Source organism: Elephantulus edwardii, unplaced genomic scaffold (assembly GCF_000299155.1).
Source record: "Elephantulus edwardii isolate Elephantulus edwardi_28Jun2011 unplaced genomic scaffold, EleEdw1.0 scaffold00304, whole genome shotgun sequence".
Lineage (NCBI taxonomy): Eukaryota > Metazoa > Chordata > Mammalia > Macroscelidea > Macroscelididae > Elephantulus > Elephantulus edwardii.
Genome location: NW_006400054.1, coordinates 1656032 through 1676262, shown reverse-complemented (window position 1 = coordinate 1676262; position 20231 = coordinate 1656032).

The following is a 20231-nucleotide window of genomic DNA, read 5'->3' as shown; positions in this document are numbered from 1 at the left end:
AAAAAAATTACCTCACACGCTGATAATATTGCATTCTTATTAGAAATACTAGAGAACCCTGGTTTCACAAGTTGCACTACTAACCCCAAGGCTGTGTTTCTCCATCCATTCAAATCTACCAGCTTCTCCTCGCAGGGCTGGTTTCGCCTGGGTTTGAAGGATTGGGACCACAGTCTTGCGGTACCTCTCAGTCAGTCAGCATGACAGAGTTCACAAAGTTCCACATTCTCGTTGGTGATTGGTGTCTGGGGCCTTCAAAGTTTTGGAGAGTCCATCTAAGACCCAACTATTGGTCTCTACGCATCTAGGACATACCTTCAGGCTGGCACCACGACTCCTTGTCCTCTAGGCCACTGGAGCTCCAATAGAAGATGGACAACGTCCTCTCGTGAGATTGACAGCCTCTGAAAATCCACTAGAGATTCAGCTGGGGGTCTGTTCCAAGATGAAAGCACATGACAACAATAACAACTCAGCTAGAACCAAAGAAAAGGAAATTGAGACTCAAAGCCTTCTCCACCATCACCCTGAGACCAGAAGACCAGGTGGGGCCCTCTCCCATTACCCATCCTTCTGATCTAGTTTCCATCAGATGGAGCTTGATATAACAGAAGAAAAATGGGCAACAGACCCTCCCGTTCTACTCTTCTTTCTCATCTCAGTCCTTCACCTCGACCTATTAAAAAGAGAAAGAAGAAAGTTCCTGCTTTGTCATCTCTGACTTGTGGTGATCCTGTGAGGGTCACAGGAGAACTGTTCTCCTTAGTATTTTCAATGGCTGGTTTTTCAGAATGGGTCACCAGGCCTTTCTTCCAAGGTGCCTCTGGGTAGACTCGAACCTCTGCCTTCTTGGTTAGCAGTGGAACACATGAGCCATTAATGACTTTTGTACGCCAGGGATGCATCCTGTCTCCATACCTTTTCAACATGTATGCAGAGCAGATTATCCGAGAAGCTGGGCTCTATGAGGAGAACTGTGGCATCAGGATTGGTGGAAGATCTATTAACAATCTGCGTTATGCAGATGACACAACCCTGCTTGCTGAAACTGAGGAGGACCTCATGCATTTGCTGCGAAGGGTCAAGGACTGCAGCCTTCAGTATGGACTAAGGCTCAATGTCAAGAAGACAAAGATTCTCGCCACTGGACCAATTGGCAGCGTCAGGATGGATGACAAAGAGATTGAGAGTGTTCACAGCTTCAGTTTGCTCGGCTCCACAGTCAACACTCTTGGCACCAGCAGTCAGGAAATCAAAAAGCATATTGCGATGGGAAAGTCTGCTGTTAGGGACCTCTCAAAGGTACTCAGGAGCAACAGTGTCTCTATAGAGACTAAGGTGCGCCTGATACAGGCCATGGTCTTTGCAATCGCTTGTTATGCATCAGAGAGTTGGACAATGACTAGGGAGGACAGAAGGAGAGTGGATGCTTTTGAGCTGTGGTGCTGGAGAAGGGTACTGAATGTACCATGGACTGCCAGGAAAACAAACAGATTCATCTTGGAGAGGATTAAACCAAGCTACTCCTTGGAGGCAAGGATTCTGGGGCTTCGTCTGACATACTTTGGACATGTTGCCAGGAGGGACGGGTCCTTGGAGAGGGACATCATGCTTGGGAGGGAGGGTGGAGGGACAGCGCAGGAGGGGAAGACCCTCTATGAGATGGATTGATTCAGTGACTGGGGTAATCGGGATGGGTGTGTCAGAGGCGGTGCGGTTGGCGCAGGATAGAGCAGGGTTTAGGGCTGTTGTGCATAGGGTCGCTATGAGTCGGAAACGACTCGACGGCACATAACAACAACAAACAATGCCATGTGATGTCATCACTGGAGTTTTTTTCAACCTGGGTACCCCTCTTTATTTTAGTCATGCAACAAGTATTTACTGAGTCTCTACCCCTCACCTGGCTGTCAGCAGGCCCATAAACGAGTAAGACTCTTTTCTGACTCTGTACCAGGAAATTATTTTTCTACAAAAACACAAGTCCCAAAATGATGGTGTGGCTCCCTTCTTTTTATTAGCCTATAATTTTTTTTTCTGCATATCTTATGAAATCTTTTTTCCAATACAAATATTTTTCCCAGGAATCTAGACCGAAACAAGCCTGGGTTGATGGTGGAGGAAGAGATTATAAAAGAGAGAAAGAAATAGGCTTCCTTTCCACGCACTGTTGATTTCACTGCAAATCCTTTCAGCTACTTGATTTTTTAAAATAATTTTAAGACAGAGCTTCTCAGATCAGCAGGAATGAACCCTAAGCGGCATGCTGGCTGAGAAAAGCTGGGTGCGTGTGGAAGGATGGGGGTCCTTCCTTCAACAGCATTTAAATAATACACAAAACACAGCACATTTTGTTTGGAGAGAAACACAAAAGAAAAACATCAACACATGGATGGGAACTGGAAGCACTAAATCCAAGATGTGAGTGACTTCTGGGAGTGGGGACAGAGGGCATGTGACTGGGGAGAGAATTCCAACTGGTTTGGAAATCTATTATTTCTTAACTTCAGTGGTACGTGCATGGGTTTCATTACATTATTTATTATGCCTTTTTGAACCTCTAAATATTTTATACCTTTAAACTAATAATTTTAAAAGTATTTACAGCAGGTTTTGACTCACAGCTACCAACCCCTGGGTTTCCAAAGTTGTAAATCTTTACAGGAGACAAGAGCCCAGCTTTCTCCTGCACATCAGCTGGTAGGCTCACAGGTTGGGTTCTAAGCCACCACCAGGGCTCCTCATTAAAACACAGACACTTATATAGACTGTTGTATTTGTTGTTCTTAGTGCCACTGACTCAGTTCCAGCTCCCAGTGACCCGTACACGGCAGAGCAAAACACTGCCCGGCCGTGCAGTGACCACGGTCACAGTCACCACTGGGCTTCAGGCCACCACTGCTGCCGCTGTGCCAACCCATCTCACTAGGGGCCTCCCCTTTTTCACTGAGCTCTGCTTCCTCAAGCATGTCCTCCTCCAGGGACTGCCCCCTCCTCACCACACGTCTACCTCACATGACATCAAATCCTCCCAATCTCACTTGGAAGTAGCATTCTGGCCGCATGTCTTCTAAGACAAATTTGCTTGTTCTTCTGGAAGTCCACGATACACTCAATACTCTTTGCCAACTCCATAATTCAAAGGCATTGATTCTTCTTCGGTCTTCGGTATTCATTGTCCAGCCTTTCCAAGCATCTGAGGTGACTGGGTCAGGCATACCTCAGTGCTCAAAGCGACGTCTTCACCGGATAAATGAGGCTGTTTCCAGTAGGCTGGCCACAGGAAAGAGCCGTCATGTTATCGCTGTTCTAACCACTGTTGTTAAGGGCCAACTAGCTGACTTGGCCTCACAGCAACTCTCTGAACGACGAATGAAGCCCAGCCCCGTCCTGCACCAGCCCCACGATGTCTGCTGTGCTTAAGCCCACGGTTGTAGTCACTGCATCATTCTGTCTCATCGACAGTCATTCTCTCCTTGGCTGACCCTCCAACTCTTCCAAGCATGACATCCTTTTCCAGGGACTGGTCCCTTGTAACACATGTCCAACGTCTGTGTGACCACCCTCGCTTCACAATACAGAATACAGGGTATCGAGCCACAGTTCACCCAAAATCAGCCTTTCTAATAAATCTCAGTTGTGCATAATTAGAATGGAAAATGATCTGGGTGCATTGTGTATGTGTGAATTCTTGTGTGTGTGTGTGTGTGTGTGTGTGTGTGTGTGTGTGTGTGTGTTTCTCTTGAATCATGTTATAACTAATCAAAGTTCCAGGAGACATAAATAAAACTAATATGGGAGCAAAGATACTCAAAGTATGGGGAAAGAAAAATCACAGTAAAGATTAGAAAATAGAGGGCAGACACAGCTAAGATGGGGGTGCAGGGAAAGACAGCATAGAATAAGGAGCTCGGCTCATTATCACTAAAGAAAGGGAAGATATAGAGAGGTACACAAGGATTAATGGAAATCAGCATCACAGGAACTGCATGGACAAAGTGCTGTTTTATTGTTGTTGTTGTTGTTGGTGGTGGTGGTGGTGGTGTTGCTATGTACCATCGAGTTGCCTGTGACTCATAGTGACCCTATGTACAACAGTCCTAAACCCTGCTCTGTATTGAAATTAATGTTACAGAACAAAATGTGTAAGAATTCAAACTTAAGTTGCTTTATTAACTCTCACTCAAAGGACATTTTTTTTAAGTGGGCAGATACAGCATTTCCCCAGCCTGCACTGGCTCACAGAGCCCATACCATCAAACATCTAGACTCTATGCCATTGTTTTTCCCCCCCAACCACCTTAAGTTCAGGAAAATAAATTCATGGCCATAAGCCCATGAGAAGATCTTTATTAGAAGAGTAAAATGGACCACTCATTTCTAAGGTGATTGAGTAGATTTCCATTATCTTTCACCAAAAAAAAAAAATCTATTTATATCAAGTAATGGGACTTACACCAAGAAAATGAGAGCATGATATTGCAATGCTATTATTTCAGCCTCTTCTCAATTCTTTTCAACTGAGAGCTGTCCCCAAAGAGATGTACTCCTTTGTTCCTTCTTCTTAAGACTTTAAGAGAGGAGAGGGGAAAAAATACAAAAAAAACCCCTCCCCACCTCTTAGCAACAGAGGGGAGGGAGGCCCCAGACAGCAGCACAAATGATCAAAGTAAACTAGCTGTATGTGGGGCAATTTGGGGCTTAAAACTTGAGTGAGAATAAGAAACACACCGGAGCTAATTAGAAATGCAAATTCCAGGCCCAGCCCAGGTTCAGGCTCAGCTGGAGTCAGTCAGGAGGCCTCCAACAAAATCTCTGCTGAGAATTTGCCCTTCCAACCTCAACATACTGAATCAAAACCTACATTTTGACTCTTCAAAGGGGTTCAGAGCATTAAAGTCACTGGAAGACTGAGACATGTACATAAAGCTGCCTGGTGGCACAGGGGGTAAAGAGACTGCTAGCAGAAAGGTCGGAGTCAGAACCCAGGAGCTGCCCTGGGTGGGGACTGGGGGAGAGGGCAGGGAGCAGGGCGGGAAGATGAGGTAGTTCACCCACTGACATTTACACCCTTGGAGACCAGAGAGGGCAACCATGAATCCCATAGAAGCGATGTCAGCAGGATTTGGTTTGACTGTTTCAGGTGCTGAAGGCCATACAACGACTCAATGCCATACAGGATCAAGGCCCAGACCTTGGGGATTCTTGGAGAGCCTGGGAATGTATGTATTTAAACAGATTCTGATGCAGCAGATCTGGGGTGGAGACAACAGGTCATTGAACCAGAAGGCAAAGGTTTGAGGCCTTGGTTTGTAACCAGCAGCCCAGGTGCGTCAGATGTGGGCATACACAGACGTCACCAGGAGAGCACAGGAGGGACTGTTGTTGTTAAGAACTATGGAGTCAGAACAACTCAGAGGCAGTCAATCACATGGAAGGGAGACTGCCCAGTTTTCTTCCATGGAGGAGCTGGTAGATTTGAACCACGTGCTTTTGGGCTGGCAGCACAACTCCATCCCACTAAGCCACCAGGGCTCCTTAGAATGGATTTCAATTCTCCCAAACACCCAAAGAAAGTACTGCCCTCTCTGGTCCTTTTCAGTGATTCTGCCTAACCCTAATCGCTAACCTCTAACCCCTAACCCTAACCCTAATCCTCGGGAAAGCTGCTGGAGGGCCAGCTGTGAGTCCATTCTAACCCACACAACATCAACTTCTACGTGAGGGCCTTGTCCTCAGGAAGGCTTGCTGTCTCCCCTCAGTCATGAAGAGTAGATTCTCAGAAGCTCATCTATCAACAGTCCTTTTGGCACAAACAGAGCTAGTCCATGGAGCACTGATGTGCCAACGCCGCTCCCCATGACAGAAGGCGCTGGCTGTCACATGGAGACTGTCCCTTTGCACTGACAAGCCAATGAGGTCACAGCTCCACCGCTCAACAGCCCTCCACCTCTACCACAGCTGCACTGCCCTCCATGAGTACCTGCTAACTGCACAGATCTCACCCACTCCCTTTTAGTGTCTGATTAACAACTAGCACCAGCCCCCCGCCGTCTCTGGGGCCTAGTCCAGTGCTGGCCCCATCTCTCCTCTCAGCAGCCCTGGAGATGCTGCTGTACACCAGGGCAGTCCAATGAGATTGTGTGCCTCTCTTTTCCCCCTGGCCCTCGAAGGCTGTGCCTCTTAATATCATGACTATATCTGGGAGAGAAGAAAAATAAAGTTAGGTCTGTCTGCACTTCTCAAAATAAATAAAATCTCTCTCTGCTGTGCCAGTGTCCCCAGAGACTTGGATATGTTCTGGGCTCCCAAATGTCCAATGATGTAACCAAGGTGAATATCGCAATAGCTACAATTTATTAAGTGCCAATTATGTGCCAGGCACAGAGCTAAGCAATATACATAGATCCTCATTTATTCTGACAACTATGCTATTAGTGGTTAAAGTCACAGGCTTTGAAGTCAGACAGATCTGGGTTTAATTCTCAGATCTTGGGTCTCATGGATGACCTTGGCCAAGTGACTCAATCTCCTTGGGGTTTCCTCAACTGTAACACAGAGGTTAAAACATCTACCTCAAAGGGATGTCATGAGAGATTGGAGGCAGACTGGCTCTAAACGGACTGAAATAGTTACTCTTTAGGTAACTGTGTTGATGATGTAATTTCAGGAAGGGAGCGGGGAGGAAGGTAAATTGGCTAAGAAAGGTCAACTAATGTGCTGAAGGTGACACAGCCAAGCAGCAAAGGTTGTTGTTGTTATGTGCCATCGAGTCTCTTGTGACTCATAGTGACCGATGGACAAGAGCCTGAAACCCTGCTCTGTCCTGTGCCAACCTTATTGTCTCTCACACACCCACCCCCATTACCCCAGTCACTGAATCAATCCATCTTATTGATGGTCTTCCTCACTTGCGCTGTCCCTCCACCCTCTCAGGCATGTAGTCTCTCTCCAAGGACCGGTCCCTCCTTATGTCCAAAGCATGTCAGATGAAGCTTCAGAGTCCTTGCCTCCAAGGAGCAGCCTGGCTTCACCCTCTCCAAGACAAACTTATTTGTTCTCATAGCAGTTCATGATATATTCAATATTTTTCTCCAGGACCACAGCTCAAAGGCATCAATTCTCTTTCTATCATCCCTAGTCATTGTCCTGTTCTCTGACGCATAGCAAGTGATTGTGAAGACTACAGCCTGAATCAGGTTCACCTTAGTCTCCAGACAAATGTCGTTGCTCTTCAGTACACTGGAGAGGTCCCTGAAAGCTGACTTTCCCAATGCAATTTGTCTCTTGATTTCCTGGCTGCTGGTCTTCACCACCCATAATGATGCTGCCCATCGGCCCAGTGGTGAGAATCTTTGTTTTCTTGATGTTGAGCTTCAGTCCATACTGAAGGCTGCAGTCCTTGACCTTCTGCTGCAAGCAAAGGTAGAAGACTCAAAACCAAGCTGAGTTCACTTTCAGATGCTTGTTAGAACCAAGAGACTCTCTTCAAACATCGCACGACTCTGCACACTTGCCTCCGACCTTCTGCATAGCAGGAGATGGTAATGGTGAGGTCATTTGGCTACTAACCAAAAGGTCAGCAGTTCAAACCCACAAGCCGCTCCCCAGGAGATACATGAGGCTGTCTGCTTCCAATGCTTCAGTTCTTTTCAAGAAATTTCTTTCACTACAAAGTAAACCAAAGTGCTAGCAAGGTCCCTCTGCCCAAGTGTCCCCCTCCTGCCCTCAGTCCCTCTGTTCCAGCTATTGTCTTTCTTTTCCTTCTATAAGCTGTACTCCTCCCCAGCTGAGACTTGCACACAAGCCCTCCACACAGAAGTTCTGTGCCAAAAAAAAAAAAAAGAAGTTCTGTGCCAGGGAATTAGTCCTGACCCACAGGACACCCCCCCCCCAACCCTAACCCTAACCCCACAGATGCCCCAGAGAGTTTTCTGGCTGTCACTGTAACAGAACTAGACTTTCCCATTTTTCTCAGTGGAGCAGCTGATAGGTTTCAAGCACCCACCTTTCAGTTAGCAGCCAATCCAGACTTGTGTTGCTTGAAAACTGTTACTGCCCTGTGCCAAGTCAGGACGGACTCACAGCTCCAGTAGGTTCTGAGAGGCAGGAAATCACATAGGGGGAGATTGTCCATCCTCTCTCACAGACCAGCTGGTGGATTAGAACTGTGTGCCTTTAGGACTGCAGCACAGCTTCTTGCCATTAGGCCACCAGAGCTCCCTCCTTGAAAACTCCTTCTCCCACACTTGAAAGCTAGAATCCCAAAATACTCTGGCCTGCTCATCACTGTCTTCCCCTTGCCCAACTCTAGCTGTCACTCAAGGTTCCGTGTAAATGCCACTTCCTAGCACCAGCCAGCCCTGAGGCGGACACCATGCCCGGTGAAGTGGAGAGTAGGAGCAGGCGAGGGAGGAGAGCCTCAGTGAGATGGACGAGCACCCCGGCCACTACCACGGGCCCAGACACAACAGCAACTGTGAGACAGTCGGGCAGCGCGTCCTTCCTTCACGCGAGGGCGTACTGTGGGTTGGAGTGACTCCTCAGCACCTGACAACAGCAGCAAGAGGACAGACAGTGGTGGCCAGTGCCGGAACTCTTCCCTCCACGTGGGTGCCAAGGCCTGATTCCCAGCACACATTCCTCTGCCTGTCGGTGGAGGCTTGGCTTCACTACACAGGTTCCAACAGAGCTTCCAGAGAATGACGGACAAGAAGGCAGGCGTGGGCCACCTTCTGCAGGCCCACCGGTGAACACCCTTGTGGGCCCCCTCAGCCTTGACCAATGCTCATAACAGGAAGGGGGCAGGAAGCGCCAGCCTGGTGTTGGGGAGCTGACAAGCGATGACTCCTTGGCAGCAGACAGTAGCAGCTCTCCTCCCCAGACCAGGTTAAGTCCGGGTTCTCCCCTGATGCTGACCCCCAGGTCAGGATGGCGGTGGCAGGAGTGTTTGCAAGGTGGTCTCAGCTGGGAGTGGAGGCGTTCTGAGCAGGTTCCCTCTGCAGGCATCCAGGCTGCGAGAGGCCCCCTGCAGCTTCCAGCAGGTAGGAAGCGATGTGATACCGCGCAGCAGAACAGCTCATCAGTATCCAGCAGCAACTGCTGTCCTCCAAACTTTCCCAGGCGTGCAGGCCGCCTCGCTGGTACGCAGGTGGCAGCCAGGCTTGCTAACATGTCCAGCGCCTACCCTAGTGGAGCTCCCTAACTCCCTTCTGCTTGTTCTTCATCCTGGAATGGGGATGGGGAGCTCATCTCCGAGTAAGTATATAGCTCTGGTGAGAATCTTTGTTTTCTTGATATTGAGTCTCAATCCATACTGAAGACTGCAGCCTCTGACCTTCCACAGCAAGCGCTTCAGGTCCTCCTCAGTTTCATCAAGCAGGGTTGTGTCATCTGCATAACACAGATTGTTGACGAGTCTTCCACCAATCCTGATGCCACACTTCTCCTCATAGAGCCCAGCCTCCCAGATAATCTGTTCTGCATATAGATTAAAAAGGCATACTTCCCAATTTTGAACCATACAGTGTTTCCCTGCTCAGTTCAGATGACTGCCTCTTGGTCCAAGTATAGGTTTCACATTAGCACGATCAAGTGTTCTGGGATTCCCATTCTTCTCAGAGTCAGCCACAGTTTGCTATGATCCACATGGTCAAATGCCTTTGTGTAATCAATGAAACAAAGATAGACATTCTTCTAGTAGTCCCTGCTTTCAGCCAAGATCCATCTAACATTACCTACAATATCTCTAGTACCATGGCCCCATCTAAATCCAGCCTGTACTTCAGGTAGTTCCCTGTTGATATGCTGTTCCAGTTGTTTTTGGATAATCTTCAGCAGAATCTTGCTTATGTGTGATATTAATGATATCGTTCGATAATTTTCACACTCTGTGGGATCACTTTTCTTTGGAATGGGAACAAGTCAGTTGGTCAAGTGGTTGTTCTCCAAATTTCTTGGCACAACTTGGTGAGCCCATCTAGGGCAGCATCTGTTAGCTGAAATATGTCAGTTGGTATACCATCAATTCCTGGGGCCTTATTCCTAGCCAATTCTTTCAAAGCAGCTTGAACTTCTTCCTTCATCACCATAGGCTCATATGTTGTTTCATTAAATTCTTCTGTGTCTGGCAATTCCTTTTGGTATAATGACTCTGTATACTCTTTCCATCTTCTTTTAATACTTGCAGGATCACTCAATATTCTGCCCAAAGCTTCCTTAAGTACTGCATGTGTACTATCTATATTATTGTTTTTGTGTATCGTAGAGTCAGAACCAAACCATAGCTCATCCTCTGGCGAGTTTTCAGAGGCAGCTAATTGCACAAGAGGAGACTGTGTGTGTGTGTGTGTGTGTGTGTGTGTGTGTGTGTGTGTTCACGCATGCGCGCACGCATCCTTATTCCAAAAATCCACACCTCCTACTGCCAAGTCGCTCCTACCTCCTGGAGTCCCTCCCCTGGAGTTTCAAGGCTGTAAGTTTTAACAGGAGCAGTGTGTCTCATCATTCTCCTGAGGAGTGACCGTGGATGTGAATCACTTATACACCTCCCACCTTTAAGGCTGCCACATGTCCCAGTCCAGTTTAGCAGCACTGACATTTTGGCACAAGGGCAGCATATAACACGACAGCCGCCCAACTCTGCACTCTTACATTCACTGAAGACCTTGGAAGAAAAAGAGTGGCTGACGCAAGGCTAAGTGAGCCTTGGCGGTACGATAATGAAAACACTTGACTGCTAAATGAAAGGTTGGTGGTTTGAACCCAGCAATGGCATCATGGAAGAGATATGGGACAGGGTGCTTGCATAAAGACTAAAAGCCTTCAAAATTCTATTAAAATGCAGTTCTACCTGGTACTACAGGGTGGCTGTGAGTGAGAATCGTCTCCATGAAGGTAGGTCTGGGTTTTAGGTCTTAAACCAAGGCTGGGCTCATACATTCCTGGGTCTCCTAACAGACTGTCATCTAAAGGGTCCCAAAAGTCACAATACTCAACATGCATAGAAGAAATTCAGAAAGATGTTTGCCAAACTACTCAAAAACATATCCCTTGTGAGTAAGAGGATGAATGATTTCTCTTTTTATACTGAGGCTTATTTTTTCAACTTTTCTCTAAATATATTATCTGGTTACTTAAGTGGCCCAAATAGAAGCGAGTTTTAAAAGGATGGTACTTTGTACTATTCTGTGGGACAATCCCCTGAGGTCTGAGTGCTTCTCACATTCTTAGAAGAAAATGGAAACCGTCCAGAAGAAAATATTCCCTCTGCCCTTTTCAGAAAGGCTAAGTCTCATCTTTCACAAAAAAGTGTGACATCCAAGGTTTAAGGCTTCTGTACATGGTTATATTTACAGAACATGACCTTCTCCCCAAAAACCCTGACCTCTGAGCTCCATGCTTTAGTACCTTCTTTGTTTTTACAGCGCTGTTGTAAAGATGTTTCTTTTCAGCAACAAAAGTGATCAATTCTTCCTCCTTCTTCCCCCGCTCGCCTTCTCACAGTCCCAAAAAAGGCCCAACGTAGGAACGGGCCTTTACTAAAGCTGGACAAGCTGTTCATGTTTTGTATTGTCTGCACTCATGTTTAGAAGATCATTTTATTTTCTTTGCTTTGAGTTGACTGATTTCATATGAGAGTAAAAAATAAAGCCCATGACTCAAAACAACGCAAGTTTCTATCTTGTGACTAAAAATGCATCCAATGTTCCTATGAAAAGCCAAAGCCCTCAATCAGCCCTTACAAATGAACCATGTAGCTCAGTTTAGCAGTTGTTGTGTGTTTTCTTTAGCTTCAGCCATATATGGCCTGCACACGGCTTTATTTAGTTGTGTGCATCCAACAAATATTTCTAAAACTAAGCGGTGGGCCAGGTTTGGCTTGGAGGCTATAATTCACCAATCTCTGTTGGCAAAGTATCTTAAAGATACTGCCTTTAAAGGAGTCAAGCTATACTATTAAGAATCATAAAACGGCATATGTTTTCATTCAATATTTTCACTTCTCAGAATCTACTCCTACGAGTATTCTTTGGATTTCCACATATATATTTTTACATAAAATGTTCACTGTGGTAATATTAGGAAATAACTGTATACTGCTTTAAATTGGCATCAGTTACCAAGATTTACAAAAGAGGAGATTTTTATTCCGAAATCCAGGTTTACAGCCTCTCTTAAACATCCCAGGATCCCCGGACCCATATAGCCCCTCAGCAACCTCCACTTGGAGCAAAGTAACAGCTTCCTCATTAAGCACAGTCCCTACTACTCCCTACTGTCCTCCAAGGCTGGATGACCACTCACATTCATCTTTTTCTACCCCGATCACTTTTCTCATTTAGGTGTCCTGTCACACTGTGTAGATAGATATCTGAATTTAGAACTTTTCATCTGAGTCAAAGACAGAAAATTCAGAAAGAGTGTTTTACTTGCTCTTACAAAATTGTGTTTGTGCATCAAGGAAAGTTAGGTGGAGTGGATGGTGAAGATGTGTGGAGTGGACGGTGGAGATGTGTGGAGTGGACGGGGTGGAGTGTGTGGAGTGGACGGTGGAGATGTGTGGAGTGGACGGCAGAGATGTGTGGAGTGGATGGTGGAGATGTGTGGAGTGGATGGGGTGGAGATGTGTGGAGTGGATGGTGGAGATGTGTGGAGTGGACAGGGTGGAGATGTGTGGAGTGGACGGGGTGGAGATGTGTGGAGTGGACGGTGGAGATGTGTGGAGTGGACGGGGTGGAGATGTGTGGAGTGGACGGCAGAGATGTGTGGAGTGGACGGTGGAGATGTGTGGAGTAGACGGCGGAGATGTGTGGAGTGGACGGCGGAGATGTGTGGAGTGGACGGTGGAGATGTGTGGAGTGGACGGGGTGGAGATGTGTGGAGTAGACGGCGGAGATGTGTGGAGTGGACGGCAGAGATGTGTGGAGTGGACGGTGGAGATGTGTGGAGTGGACGGGATGGAGATGTGTGGAGTGGACGAGATGCTATTCCCAGCCTCTGAAAACCTGCTGGAGTATCAGCTATGAGTCAGTTCTGACTCCACGGCACAAAACAAAACAAACAAACAAAAAAGTTCTCTTTCTACTATCTTCCTTCAAATTGCCACGAACAGGAGGGTATGTGCTTTAAGCCATTAAGGAAGTCACAGCATGAGCTGAAGTTCCAATCAGGAAATAAGGTTTCTGGAAGTTGCCTATTCTACCTAAATCAATGGTGAAAAGACTGGCGTTGTCAAGGATTTAATTTTACGTAGATATCTAATCAACATCCATGGAAGTAGTCATCAAGAAATCAGATGCATAATACATTGGCCAAATTTGCTGCAAAGGACCTCGTTCATGTGTTAAAAACAAAGATGTAAAAAAACCCCAAACCCCCAAACCCAAAGTTGTCACTTTAAGGACTAAGGTGGGCCTGACTCAAGCCATGGGACCTTCAATCACCTCATACATATGCGAAAACTGGAAAAGGAATAAGACTAAATAATTGATGCCTTTGAATTATGGAGTTGGCAAAGAATATTGAATCGATCAGGATCTGATAAAAAACAAACAAATCTGTGTTGAAATGAGTGCAGTGAGAAGGTTTCCTGTAAGCAAGGATGGTGAAACTTTGTCTAATATACTTTGGATATGTCATTAAGAGAGGCCTGTAACTAAAAAGGGCATCATGCTTATTAAAGGAGAGGGCCAAGGTAAAAGAGGAATAACTTCCACAAGATGCACTGATGCACTGAGTACCACAGTGGATTTGAGCACAACACAGACTGGTCAGGGTTTCGGGTTTTTGCACTAAGTGCCTGTAAAAGGAGCAGAGGTGACACGGGGGAGTGCTGAGTCTGGCTTCTACTTACTTCATAAAGGGGAACTGTCCCCATCAGTAATGTCCATAGCACCATCCAAACAGCTCCATGGTCAGACCTGCCACGCCACATTCTCTTGTACCTATTTCTACCAATCATTGGGTCCAGCGTTTGTTGTTTACTCGTGGACTTTACTCACAGTTGTCAGGTTTATTAGGGAAATAAGTTAGAGAGTAGGGGAGGCAAAGAATATCACATAACGCAAGTCTAGAAATCCCAAACCAGATTAACAAGGTACAATTCCTCAATTTTAAAAGTCCAGATTCAGTTCAGCAACACAAATGCCAAGAAACCTCAGGTTTCCTCAATCATCCAGCAAACTTTCTCTGAAAGCAGTTATAAGTCAGCTTTTCCTCCAAACATCCAGAAAGCAAAACCTTTAACTGCTTTTATCTCCAGCGTTCCTCTGGTTACACCTTGACACAGTCTCTTCACGATTTCTCCACTCCGTTGTTGCTGGTTTTTACAGTGTGGAATACACACTCTTATACTGGTCCCATAGCATTTGACGACTTACAGAGGGGAAACACAATGAATAGAAAAGCCAATTTTCAAGGGTTCTGATGCCCTAGTGTCACTCTGACTCAGACCCAACTCAATGTGCCATGTGTAACCCTGACTTTGATTAGCCCTGGCCCAACACTCCCCCATGAGTCTGGAAACCCGAGTTTGCTAAATCTGGGGTCAAACTGTAGCAGCTCACTGAAACATCAGGAGGGATGAGGTAGGTGATCCTAAGAGTTAATGAACCTAAGAGCAAAGATGAAAGGACAATTTGCTCTAATCCGGATGGGTCTTAAAGGAAGTGAGCATTTCAGCCAGGCCTCAGAGGTGACATGAGATTTCAAGAGGCAGGGAAGATCACCATAAACAGTGTGACAAACGCCCAAAGTTGTATCTATGGTCTATCTGTGATGATTAAGGAGTTTGAATGATCTGAAATATGATGAATAGGAAGATGAAACCAGAGGTGAGATGGGAAAAGCCTTGCTTGCTACCTTAGAACAGAGCAGTGTTGCTGAGTGGCTAATGCCATGGGCTCCAGATCTGAAGAACCTGGAATTTAATCTCAGCTCACTATTAAGTTTCTGTGTGACCCTGGAAAGCAACTAAACATCTCTGAGCTTCCAAATTCCTCATCTATAAAAGAGGAATACAATTGGGAGTTGATGGAGATGCTGTATCTAAATAGTGTGCAAACAAAGCAGATGGGTTCGAACCACCAACCTTTTGATTAGCAGCTTGGTGCTTAATCTCTGTGCCAGCAGGGCTCCATAGAAGATTCAAGGGCTATAGCATGGTCTGCAGGTCCTAACTAAGCTGCCACACAGGTCTGGGCACCTTTGTTTTCTGGTCTACCTTCTTCCTCGAGCAGACGCGAGCTCTGTAGGGGCCTTGTGACAGCACCACGTTCATCAGCATCCCTGAGCCCACAACACAGGGCCCAGCAGAGTCAACAGCCAATTATTGCCTGTTGAAAGGCTGTCCAATCTTACATCTGCTTTCTTCCCTCCTTTCCAGCCGATTTTGCAAAACAGCCCATTGCACACGGACCCTTCTAGATTTTAACAGGAGATAATGCCACACTGAACAGAGTGAAGGTGTATTTCCTGATGGAAGTGCTTTGCAGGCATTGATTTTTCTTGCTGTTGTTGATGGCTGTGTTTAGTTTGTTATCTCGGCATGATCAGCAGGCAGGACGGGCCAAGACTGCAGATAGGGAAGGCACCTCGAGTCCTCAGGAGCCTCTCCTACTGCCCGTCCAAGTGCTTCTGCCTTTCCAGTCTCTGCTTCTGGGTGCCGACTTAGAACACTCTCAAGTGAAGGCTTCATCAACTGCACAGAAAGCCTCATGCTTGCGTTTGTTTAACAAGGAACGCTGACGGCCGCCACCGATGGCTACTGTGCTGTGTTTGCAAAGCACCTTGCATGCATCATGTATCATTTTGGCCAGGACTCTGTGAAGGTGATATTATTTTTGCTCCCCAATTCACAGAGCAGCAAACTGAGGTGCAGGGAGGTTAATTAGCCTATGCAAAATTGAAGCTAATGACAGAAGCCAAACCTGTATAGTAGTAGGGACCTGCTACACTTGTTTTTGGAGGGTTTGGCTTTGCTACCTTTGCCAAGAGGTGGGCTATGGTCCAGCCCCCTGACTCACAGCCAGGTCTGCCCCACAGGAGGGCTGGGGTCAGCCAGCGTCTACAACCCGCGGGGCTGTTCTGCCAGGAACCATCCTGCTTTTCCTGACTGCTTGACTTCCTGGGCCTTCGGCAGAGTGGAACTGCCTTTATGAGCCCATAAAAAGGTCCTATCAAAGCAAATCAGATCTCACCACTACCAGCAGTAATTACCGAGCTAGAGAATTCCACGCTGGGGGCAGGAAAGCCCAGGCCAGCAGGAAGCATCTGCCTTCAGCAGGGGAGAGGAGTGCCTCTCTCCTCCTCCTCTCTTCTCCCCTTTACCCTGAAATTATCATTTTCTTTCCAGTTGTCCCTTTTTCTGAGCCCCGCTGCACCAGGACAACATCCCTGGTGCACCCACAACGCGGTTCCTTTCCCCAGCCATCGTCAACATCGCCCACCGATGGTGTTCTCCCAGAGGGAGACAGGCCGGCCAGGCGTTCTGCGAGCCATTAGCACACCTGAATAATTTACCGTCCTCAGAAAAAGGGCTCCCGGCCTGCACCATTTCCTCCCACATTTCCAGATTTCCTCCAGAGAGCTCCTTCCTGGGGGCAGACAGGAGGGAGTGTGGTGGCATTTGAAATGAAGGGTTCATATTGGCGTTCATATTGGCACCTAAAGCTATTACCTGGGGCCCGGATTCAATCTTGAAATCAAATTAAGTCATCCAGAAATGGTTTCCTTTGAAAGTTTAGCCCTGCTTGGGAAGAAAAGCCGCAGCAAGACTAAGACTGTGGAAAAAAAGCCAGGGGAACGTTGGAGCACTAACTAACTCAGCCAAGAATCTGTGCTGATGGCTATGGAGGAAAAACCAGAAATAAACACACAGCCTGGACGTACTGTAGGCAACTCAGGAGGGAGATGAAGTTGATTTATAAACATTAACGTGACATCTGAGTGGACCCTGGGGCCGTTTCCAGTCCTCCCCTCTGTGTGACAGAGGGCCCTGTCCACCCTGTACTTGCCAGGCTTCATGCTGACCGGCTTCAGGACTCGCTCAGCCAATGGGAGGCCCCAGATCAGAGGCCCGAGAGGAAGGGAGAAGCCAGTATGTTTCTCCCTCCTCCTCCGCCTCACAAAGAGGCAGGAGGTGCATCTCCTCTGTGGCTTCAGCAATTACTGGACACGTCTGTCCTCGTTCTAGCTTCCACTGTTTTTAAGTGCTGTCCAGTTGACCATAATTCATAGCGACCCTGTGAATCACAGATCTGAACCCTGCTCTATCTTGTGCTGTCCTCATCAGATCCAGTGCACTCGAGCCCACCATTACGGTAACTGTAAATCCATCTCACTGAGCGTCTTCCCCTCAGTCGCGGACCCTCACTCTTGAACCTCCTAAAAACATGCCCAAAGTATGTGAGATGAAGTGTCACTGTCCTTGCCTCCAAGGAGCAGCCTGGCTGCACCTTTTCCCAGATACAGTTGTTTGGATAGTCAGTACGCTTCTCCAACACCCTAACTCAAAGTCTTCAATTCTTCTTCTGCCATCCTTATACATTCTCCAACTCTGAGGTGCATAGAAAGGAACGGAAAAGATCAAAGTTTGGAAGAGACGCACTTTAGTCTTTAAGCTGACACTGTTGCTCTTCACCAGATGACTTCCACTCTCAGATCTTGTTACACTCACCTCTTTCTATTCCTTGAGTCTATGATGGTGGTGGCTTCCTGTAGTTGCTGGGGCGGGGGGAGGGGGGGCGGGGGGTGTTCCTAACCATCTTCTGTATTTAATTCTTTCTGTTTTATACACTCTGAATCATCACTATTCTCTCAGTTGAACCCTGACTCATAAATCCTCCATCCATGACAATGTAAGATTTTCAGGAGTGCACGTAAAAAAAAAATAATAATCTTAAAAGCCTGCATCAATAGTTCAAACTTTTAGATATATTTGAAACCTCCCAGCACTCAGAATTTGAAAACAAAATTTTTCCATACAAACTTCTGTCCTCCTAATAAAGTAAAAATTAAACTGACAAGCTTTGAAATCAAGATTATCTGTATTTAAACCCTAGCTTTGCCTTGTATTGCCTAAAAGACTGGCCAAGTCATTTAACCCCGAGACTCAGTTTTCTCCCCTATAAGGTAGGGAGAATACCATCTATTTTACATAACTACCCTGAAAATATGGATGGTAAGCTCTTAGATCTGAGTAAACTGTTCCATTAATATTGGTTCTCTTTATTTTTATCAAAGAATCTAGAGAAAACTGACCAAAAGGGGGGAAATGTAGAACAAAATTTCTCATTTTCATGTACTCTAGCCTTTCTGAAGCCATAGATGCTAGATAAATTTCCCCAAACTACTGACTTAAAATAATCTTTAAATCTAAAACTAGGGAAAAAAATCTTAAGCCAGAAATATCCCCACAAATTTTATTTAAGGAAATAATGATTTAGCTTAATGAGTAAAGGATGTTTCCCTGATTTTTCAAGATCTCTCTTAATGGGATCAAATGGACAAAACCAACTTGAAAGATTAGATGGAAAACTAGGGAAGCAGTAAGTTTATGCTGAGGAGCCCTGATGGCACAGTATATAAGCAAAAAGTCAGCAGTTTGAACCAAACCACTAATATTTGGGATGTGACAGACCTTCTCCATAAAGATTAGCCTTCGATCCTATAGGGTAGATATACTCTGTCTCATAGTCTCACTACGATTTGGAATCAATATGGTTACTATGCGGTTTACATGTATGTTAATGTGGAGGGAAAATTTCCAAGAGAGGAGATGAGAATGTTGCACAACTTAGAAGGACAGAATCGATGTCAAGGAATTACCCACATAGAAACTGCTGAATTGATGTATGTTCTGCTGTCAACACCACCACAAATAAACTAAGTTTCTCTTCCAAATGCTGGCCCTCTCGCAAAGCCTCATGTTTGCAAGATACTAGAAGCACATTCTGTAGGTGGAAAGTTGGCCTAGATAGAAGACTAGCTTCCCTGGTTTTGGTCTCTTGTGAACTTTCAAGAAACACAAAAATTTCCTCTGTCCCTCAAGGGCGGAGGGAATGCATCTAGCTCAAAGTTATTGATAAATTAAGGCGGGACAAAAATCAATCTCCATAATAGTCTATGTGTTTCCTACTGCCAAAGGGGCCCTTTAGAGTAGTGAGAGAAGATCATCACCCTGAAACCCACAGCGTCCCTTTTCAGCAGGAAGTAGCTAAGAGAATACGCCATCCCCTTTTCCTTATGAATCAGGGTGAAGTCTCTCTCAGGGAGGAGTGATAGGGAATGGCAGAGGACACACTGACAAAGGAGATTAACCAGAACCGGCTTTGACAAGCACTGTGTCAATGGGACAATTAAAACAGACATTTGCGGGGGGGGGGAAGAAGAATGAACTGGGGAGGAGGGTAGAGAAAACAGTGCAACAACGAATGAATGAGAACCCAAAATCTCTGTAAATGTTCATTGAAACGAATAAAATTTAATAATAATTAAAAAAAATTAAGGCAGGACAGTTACTTCCTGTAGCAGATAAGCAGCACATTCCGGTATCAAGGAATCGAACTGTTAACACATGAAACCCACTCAGTGTGGTTTCGGCTTTGACAGAGAGATAAAAGGAAGAGCGATTTGGTGAAGACACTTCTGCCCAGGGCGTCTCTCTGGACCAGGACTGCTACCTTTCAGCGAGGCTTTGGTAACTGCTCTGCGGGGACTCACTGTTGAGAATTCTCTCATCTGTGACTATTGCAATGAAACGGAAAAGCCAATTCTGACTTTCCCCTGTGATCTTTAAAATAGACCAAGGAATTAAAGCTTCAAGCAAGGATGTCGATTGGCTTTCTTTTCTCTAAACAAACCCTTGCTTAGAACTTTCCGTTGCCCATCAGATAAGGGCTTATCCAGCTGCCTTTGTACCTCATTTTGCAGGAGTTTCTTAAATAAAAAAGCAGGTATCTGATCCTCGGGTGTATGGGATGAAAATTCTTATCCCCAGTATCTCGATGGATTCTTGGGACCAGGTCAGAGATAACACATGGGTGCAGCCTCCACCTCTTGGGAGGCTCGGGGTAACTCAGAGGACTTGAAACAAACCCTCCTTGGCTGTGTCAGAGGTCCCTTCAGAGAGAAAGAAATCCAGAGGGGGGTCAAATGGAAACCCCCACCTCTCTGAGCCGCTGCAAATCCAACAAGAGAGATTTCTAGTGTTATCAGGCACCTGCATGCAC